Source organism: Magnolia sinica, chromosome 4 (assembly GCF_029962835.1).
Source record: "Magnolia sinica isolate HGM2019 chromosome 4, MsV1, whole genome shotgun sequence".
In the NCBI taxonomy this organism is placed as follows: Eukaryota; Viridiplantae; Streptophyta; class Magnoliopsida; order Magnoliales; family Magnoliaceae; genus Magnolia; species Magnolia sinica.
The window spans coordinates 66,104,232-66,113,750 of NC_080576.1; positions in this window are offsets into that span (position 1 = coordinate 66,104,232).

Genomic DNA, 9,519 nt, shown 5'->3' on the forward strand with positions numbered 1-9,519 from the left:
CCACTTATTAAAAACCTACCCTCGATGCCCCGCAGCCCACTTGGTTATTAATGAAGGGGGCATTGAAGGTGATGCGGTGGAAGAAGGCCTTAGATTTCATGAAGATGAACAAGTCATTGAGGAAGGAGATGGTGACGAAGAATGGTTGGCCGAGAATCATGGCGAATCGTTGGTCGTGAGGTATTATTATACACTCTATGAAAGGAGGTGTACCCGCAACAACATAATATATTCCCTACGCGGTGTACCGTCAATGGCAAAGTCAAGTCTGTGATATAATCATAGACAGTGGCAGTAGCAAGAACATCATCTCGAAGGTGATGGTGGACAAGTTGCGGCTACCTACAACAAAACATCATTCCCCTTACTCGATTGGCTGAAAAAAAAGTGAACGAGACCAAGGTAACCGAATAATTTACTATCTCATTTTCAATTGGTAAAAATTATTAGGATCAAGTACTTTGTAAGGTGGTTAACATGAAAGCATGTCATATGTTACTCCGTCAACTATGGCAATCAAAATGTAATGTGATCTACCAAGGATAAGACAATGTTCACGTCTTCGTCAAGGACGATGGAAAGATGATCCTTACCCCTATGGCACCAGAGAACCACCCTGAAGCTTCTAAAGTGAAGGGGAGTTCCCTCCTGACCATTTTAGATTTCATTGAGGAATCCAAGAAAACTGGCAAGGTTTGCGCCGTGGTGGTAAAGGACGAGGAATCAGAGCTCTTAAACATTTCTTCATATTTAAGGTCGTTGCTGAATGAATTTAAATAAATCTGGGCTCAAGAGTTACCTGATGGATTTCCCCCATGCGAGACATCTAACATCACATAGGCCTTGTCCCTGGGGCTAGCTTGGCTAACTGCCCCCACTATAGGATGAGTCCCGAAAGAGTGTGAGATACTCCAGGGGCAGGTGAAGGAATTGATTCGTAAAGGTCTTTTGAGAGAGAGAATGAGCCCATGTGTCGTGTCAGCGCTGTTAACGCCTAAGGAAAATGGGAGCTGGTGCATGTGTGTCAAAGTTGGCCAATTAATAAGATTACCATTAAATATCGGTTTCCAATACCGCGATTGGACGACATGCTTGATATGTTATAAGGTGTCAAAGTATTATCTAAACTCAATCTGAGGAGCAAGTACCATCGGATTCGTATTCGGCCCAGTGATTAGTGGAAAACGACATCTAAGACCAAAGAATGATTGTATGAGTGGCTAGTCATACCCTTCGGTCTGTCGAACACACCAACTACTTTTATGCATATGATGAATCAAGTGTTGAAGCCATTCATTGGCTAGTTTGTGGTAGTATATTTTGACAACATCTTGATATATAACTAAGGTGAGACAGAGCACATGGCACATCTCAAGAATGTGCTACAAGTCTTGACAGTTAACAAGTTGTACATCAACTTGAAGAAGTACAATTTTGAACGGACAACCAGTTGTTCTTAGGGTTTGTTGTGACATCTATGAGCATCCGTGTGAACGGTGAAAAGATACGAGCCATCAAGGAATGACCAATTTCGACTAACATTCATGAAGTTAGGAGTTTTCATGGGTTGAAGATCTTCTATCATCGATTCGTATGAAATTTCAACATTATAGTCACGCCCATTACAGATTGCATGAAAAAAAATATTCATTTTAGTATACTGATGAGGCTGACAAGAGCTTTGTTAAAATCAAGCATCGATTATCCACAACACCGGTCTTGGTTCTTCCTAGTTTCGACAAGCTATTTGAGGTTGAGTGTGACACCTTATATGTTGGAATTGGAGTCCTATTAAAGGAAGGCAGGTCAGTAACTTTCTACAGTAAAAAGCTCAACGAAGCCCGAAAGAAGTGGCTGACATATGAACTTGAGTTGTACGCAGTTGTTCAAGCGCTACGACATTGACGACATTATCTGATTTATAGAGAATATGTTCTCTACACTAACCATCAAGCCTTAAAGTTTATTAATAGTCAAGCTAACGTGAATCGTGTGCATGATAGATGCGTTGCATTTTTGCAGGAATTCATGTTTTTTCTAAAGTACAAGTCAGGGCAGCAGAACAAGGTGACTGATGCACTTAGTCATCGTGCATCACTACTTGTTATAATGAGCAATGAAGTGGTGGGCTTTGACTGTCTCAAGGAGCTGTATGTCGAGGATGAGGACTTCGAGGATGCATGAATGATGTACCAAGAAAGTCATCCCAGTGACTTACATATGCAAGATGGTTTCCTCTTCAAAGGGAATCGACTGTACATCCTCCAAAGTTATCTAAGGGAGCAGATTATTCAAGAGCTACATGGAGGTGGCCTTGGTGGACACCTTGGGCGAGACAAGATGCGGGCTCTTATGAAGGAGTGGTATTACTGGTCACAATTAGTATGTGACGTGGGTAAAGCAGTGCAGCACCATCATGTTTGTCTGACCTCCAATGGGCAATCTCAGAATACAGACCTTTACACCCCGTTACCTGTGCCTGGTAGCCATTGAGAGAATTTATTTATGGACTTCGTGCTTGGTTTCCCACGAACACAATACGGCATGAATTTAATGTTCGTGGTGGTAGATCATTTTTCAAAGATGATGCACTTTATCCCATGTACGAAGAACCTTGGTGCAACACACGTGGTGAATCTATTATTTAGAGAGGTCGTGCGACTACATAGGGTTCCCAAGACCATTACTTTTGACAGTGACACGAGGTTCAGTAGCCACTTTTGGTGTACTTTGTGAAATTAGTTTGGTACACAACTTCAGTTTAGTAGTGCCTACCACCTACAGACCGATGAACAGACTGAAGTTGTGAATCGCAATTGGAAAACCTTCTTAGACGTATTTTAGGTGAAAAACCGAAGCAGTGGGATTTGATATTGTCTCAAGTAGAGTTTGAATTCAACAACATGGTGAATCACTCGACAAGGAAGTCCACATTTCAGATTGTTTATGGTCGAGTGCTCCGCCACACACTTAACTTGGTTCCTTTGCCCAAAATCTCAGGTATGAGCATGTCGACATAACATATGGCAGACCGAATCGTGGGCATTTATGTGAATGTGCAAGCCAAGTTGCATGCCTCAAACAACAAGTACAAAGAGCAAGCCGATAAGCATCGGAGACAAAAGGTGTTCAAGGTGTGTGACCATGTTAGGTCCATCTACGTAATGAGAGATTTTTTATCATGACCCATAATAAGTTGAAGAATAAGAAGATTAGACTGGTACCGATCCTTCGAAAGATCAATAATAACACTTACATTATCGATCTTCCAGATGACATGGAGATCTCACGTACTTTCAGCATTACAGACCTGATCGAGTATCATGAACCGAAGTGGGATGAGAACTCAAGGATGAGTTCTTTTGACGTGGAGGGGACTGATGTAGAGCAGGTCGTGGATACTTTCATGGCCAAGATGGACCAGAGAAGGCCCAGTCGGAGGCGGAAGTCATCAGGACCATCAGAACCCTAAAACAAGCATATTTTGCAAACCGGAATGAGTTATTTGACGTACCATATGGTTATGGGGTAGGAGAAGCTACTTTAACCAACCAACCCTGCTATGTCGGGCTGCCCAAGCTAGATTTGTGAGATTCCATCAGATCGCCGGTTGAAAGTAGTAAGTTTTAATTCAATCATAACTCTTGATCCTTTGAGCTTTAAGAGTCGTGCCCAACATGAAAAGGGATTTTAAAAATTAGGAGAATAACATGGTTAGGCTAAATTGGAAAGTTACTATTTTTGGCCAAAAACCATGAAGTCTAGTAGAAATCATGATCATCTATAAATAATAAGTTTACTATTTATAGTAAGTTACGTTTTTTGGGAGTTTAAGTTCGAGTTTGATTTTGAAACTTCTTCCTAGGTTTGAGATTACTATTTAGAGGGTTGTAATTTCATTTTTATCATCAATCAATTTATTAGAAATTATTTCTATTTTCCCTATTTTCCTCGTGGATTCGAGGAATCTCTGTGAGGAGTCCAGAGAAAAGCTCCATGGATTTGGAGTAATTATCCCCTGAGGAAGACGGTGATCGACCTCATCATGTCCATCCCTGCATCATTATTCTAGGTCGTCCAACATGTGCGACCTACCTTTGATTTCTTGTAATTCTTAAAAATCACTTCGACTGGATAATTCCAATAATCAAATCAATAGTAAGAAAATGAATCGTCTATTATCATACCTTGCCGAGATCATCCATCATGTTGGCTTAGTTTTGATTGCTTGTGCATCTCAAGAATCTCTTTGTTTAGATGATATCAACCATTCAACCAATGGCTAAGCAAATGGAATGTCCATATCTATTATGCTATAAAAGAGATAACCATCGATTTAAACCATCCATCAACTGGGACCCATGTTTTATTGCTCTCGACACACTTTTCCACATTTGGTTCCCATAGATCTCAGCAATCACTTTAACCAGATGATCCTAACAATAGTTCGAAAAGTAAGTTTGATCAAATATCCAACTAGATCGGGTTGGATGAGAGATTTGACCAAGGCATTACTTAACTCAACTAGATATTTAATAACTAAATTAAGATAGTTAAATGGGTGATAAATATTTGGAATAGCGGATATTTATAATAAAATACCTAATGACCCGTTTGACAACTCTTATCTAATATAATAAGAGCTAGAGAATCTGGATTTTTTTTATTTTTTTTTATTTTTTTAAATTTTAATTCTAGCTCTTGTTTTACAATAAGCTTGTTTGATAAGATCATTTTTAAAAAAAAAAAAAAATGAAAAAGTTCTTATTTAAAATAACCACGGATAAGACATTCAAATAAGAGTTTTTTTAAAGGGTAGTTGTTGTCATTTTTAAAATTTACAAGTCCACCTGATCAGTGTGGATTGTTAGTTTTCTGATTGGATCACTAAAATTATCCAACTAAGAGGAATGGGCAACCAAATGTGGGACCCACCTTTGATGTCCACCATCCGTTAGCCAACCTTTAATGTGGATCATCCATCATGTGGGCCCATCTTTAATATAGGCCATCATCATGTAGGGTCCACTTTTAATTCCCACCATCCATCATATGGGGGCGCACCTTCGAAGTGGACCATCCATCATGTTGGGCAAACTTGGATATGAGCCATCCATCATGTGGGGCCACACTTTGATGTGGGCCATCCATTAGTGAGACCCGCCTTTGATGTGAACTGTCTCTTATGTAGGCCCGCCTTGATGTGGGCCATCTATTGTGTGGGGCCTCGCCTTCAATATGGATCGTTCATCATGTGAGCCCACCTTCAATGTTAACCGTCCATCATGTGTGCCCACCATCCATCATGTGGATCCCACCTTCAGCATGGGTCATTCATCATGTGGGACCACCTTTGATGTAACACCTGGTCCATTCGGTACTGTTTTTCATGCTTATGATGATTGAAGCCCTTAGCTAGACATGGATTGATCATTCATAGTACACACTCAACTGACCGGAACCCCAAGACCTTGAAACCTATCTCATATCGACCGCCCCGTCGCCGCGATCGTGGAGGTACCACCCGTGCGTCGGTATGATACTCCGTTAGTGAGACACGCCGTGAAGAATAATAAGTGTATCATGTGCGCATGGCACCATGTATTTTATTCCACACATGTGCACAACACATGTCATGCACACATGTACATGCCACACATGGGTGAGAGAATCTCTACCCATGTGTGTGATGTCACATACCCATACCTCTTCTCTCTCATGTGCATAAAAGTCAACATTTTTCCATGCCATACACTATGCATGACATCACCACACCATGCCATCTCATGCTCCTTTAATCCACCATTAATTGCAAAGCATGAATTAAGTACCATAATCCTAGCCTAAACTAATATTAATCACATTAGCTTAACTTAACCAAAATTTTATCCATTTCTTTATAAATACCCCTCCATCCCTTAGCATTTCACTATTTTTTTCCATAAGAGAGAGAGAGAGAGAGAGAGAGAGAGAGAGAAATGATCTTGGTGGGCCATCAACTCCATCATTCCCATACCTTCCATCCATCTCAACCATCAATTCCATCCCTTCCATCCGTCTCAACCATCCATCTAATTCATCAAGGTGAGTACACCCACTCCACTCTTGGTTTGTTTGTTTTTTTTAATTATTGGTATGATTATTAGTGGAAATGATTTGAGAATAATGATGTGATCAATGGTGTGGATACATAAGAGAGTACATATAAATAATAATAATTTATACTTGTGATGATATGATGATAAGGATGTGATTAATGGTATGGATGCATGGAAAAAAAATAATAATAATTTTTTTTTTATTATAGGCTTTATGTGGGACCCATTGATAGTGGGCCCCACCAGAATGTTGTAGCCATCCAAATTGTTCAAGTATTGCAATTTGGTTAGCCACACGCTCACACATGCACACGTGCATACACACCAAAGGGAAAAAAAGAAAAAGAAAAAGAAAAAAAGAAGAAGGCAGCGTCCCGCCGGTTGAAAGAAAAAGAAGGGAAGAGGTGTGGGTCTACAATGGGCCCCACCCATGATGTATGTAGTAAATCCATGCCGTCCATTCAATTTTTCAGATCATTTTAGGCGTTGAGCCAAAAAATGAAGCTAATACATTTCTCTGGTAGGCCACACCATCAAAACTTATGTGAAAACATGCTAAAACATATAAAAGTACTTTCTGGGGAGCCCACCTGAAATTTTGATGTATTTGAAACTTGGAATGACCCCTTAACTTAGTGGGGGACACACAACAGATGGACTGGATCGTCCTGTTGTGGGCCCCATATATGAGAAACGAAAAAAAAAAAAAAAAAAAAAAAACAAACAAAACATGACTCTGACGCTGCAGCATGCAGCGTGTATGTTGACGCTGGAAAGAGGTGGCCCCACCACAGGCCCTAACTTGATGTATTTCTAACATCAGCACCGTGAATTTGATGGGTCCCCTCTTAAAAATGGGTCACGGCCCTCCTGTGGGCCCCACCTTGACGCCTTTCGACCATCCAGACCATGCATTTGATGGGTCCCCTAGGACCAGCCGTCCATCCAAAAACTCATCTGAAAACGGAACTCAGGCGGGCCATACCATCTAAAATCATGTGAAGACATGCCTAAAACATATAAAATCGTTGGTGGGGCCTACCTGAGTCTTGGATGTAAATGAAACTTGATTTGGACCCTTAAAATTGTGGGACACACGCAATGAATGGGCTGGATTGTGAATCACATCTCGGTGGGCCCCAAAACAAAAAAATATATATATAATAATAAAATTTTTAAAGCAGCAGCGCTGCTGCTGCTGCAGTGACGAGCGGACGGTCGCTGGGGCCTCACGGCTCCAGCTGTGGGCCCCCACGGTGATGAGTTTCGATCATCAACACCGAGCATTTGATGGGTCCCCTTTGATTATGGTCTGTCCCCAAAAATCGGCCGTATACTGATCTCAAGTGGGCCACACCATCCAAAAATCATGTGAATATATGCCTAAAACATATAAAATTATTTGGTGGGGCCGACCTGAAATTTGCATGTGGTTGAAACTTGGTTTGGATGGTCAACCAGGTGGGACACACATGATGGGTGGACTGGATTTTCAAATCACATTACAGTGGACCCCTAGGTCCACGTGACCTTACAAACAGGTTGGCTGGCAAATAAATATTACCGTGGGCTAGGCCCACGTGACCCTATCCATGGGTTGCATGGCAAATAAACATCCTGGTGGGCCCCCGGTCCCGTGACCTTATGAATAAGTTGGATTTCAAATAAACATTTCAGTGGGCCTTACCCAAGGTCCAAGTGACCTTATGAATAGGTTGGATTTCAAATAAATATTATGGTGGGCCCTAGGCCCATGTGATGGAGCCATATTGATGTATTTCTGGCCGTTGGGGAGGCCCACCTTGATATATATATAAGGCCCATGAGATTAGGCCCATTCGACGTATTGGTGGCCCGTTGTCGAAGCCCACTCTGATATATATAAGGCCCATGTTACGAGACCCATTGTGATGTTTTCAAAGGCCCATGGAGTATGACCCATTGCAATGTACATGAGGCCATTGATGCGGCCCACTTGACTTATATAAGGCCCATATGAGGCAGCCCACTTAATGAACCTAAGGCCGTTGGGACGAGGCCCAATAAGATGTAAATAGGTCCATTACAATATGTGATTCATGGAAGGCCATTCCTTGGGAGCGATGTTGGTTTGACGTCCACATTGATAATGTTGGTTAAATGTCCGCATTATAGCTCTCCCTAAGGCCCTCTGATAGGCCCAAACTTGTGGTAAGTAGGCCGTCTAGGCCCATCTCCATTATACCTAGAACCCATCTCTTATTACATGTTTAGTATAGATGCATGATTCATGATCATTCGCACCATATGTATGCTTGATGTGAGGAATGACCGATCATAGCATATACCTTTGGATAGACTGTTTATGGGCTCCCTGATAGGCGGAGTTGCCTCATATAAGTGCATGGTATATACAGGGCTGTTGCATGACTGATAGTATGATTCATGCACTTGCATTTGTGTGATTGTAGTTACTGTATGCCCTAGCGACATCAGGGCCATAGCCTCCACAGATACATCGTGGATGGCAGGATTGGAGACCGAAAACATTTGGTTCTAGCATACGGGCACCATAGATGTCCCTGGGTGAAAATCCCTAAACCCGATGGTACCAGAGGATGACTCCAATGTCGAGACCGAGTGGATATATGAGCGCACGAGGGCCGAATACCAGGAGGCCGCGTCTCCCACTGTGTCGTGGTCGGTTGGAAATGGGTGTGGCCTTACTCGCCCGAGGGTAGGGGGCAATACTAGGCTGAGTTTGACCAACTCGCGAATGGGTTCGCTATCGACGTGCCGGATAGGTATTGGCAGACTATTGGCCAGGCGGATAGTGAGGTTTCTTACGCTCACTTGGACTGTGCGGCTAGGAGAGCGACAGTGCCATTTGGAGTGTATTGAACCCCGGTGATTATCCAGAATGAGAACTGTACTGATACATGATGAGGATTGGCATGCTTGAGTTGCATCTCGCATCGCATGGCTGTGTTATGGCCGATAGCATTCATATCTTGCACCGCATAGCCTTGATACGGCTGATTGCATTCATGTGCTCATCACCATGATTCTGCATTACTCTGACCTTGCATTTTGAGCACGTTTATATTGCGCACACACTTACACCACCCTCTAAGCTTTCCATAAGCTTATGCACGATTGATGCGTGTAGGTGACGCCAGGACGCAGTCGCAGCCCTAGTCTCGCTGTAGTTGGAGCGTGCAGCAGAGCTTCTGGAGTTTTGTTTCTTTTGTTGCATTGTATTTCCCCTTTCTGCCACATTGTACTCAAAAGTTTTTGATCATAGTGGATTTTGTAGTGGTGTTCTTGTGGTTATTGTTTGTGGGTTATGCTTTTGTTATGCTCATTATGAATCAGACTGATGATTTGAAATCCTCCTTGTAGTATCCCAGGATCGGAACCTGGTGAATGGGTGCCGGGATCC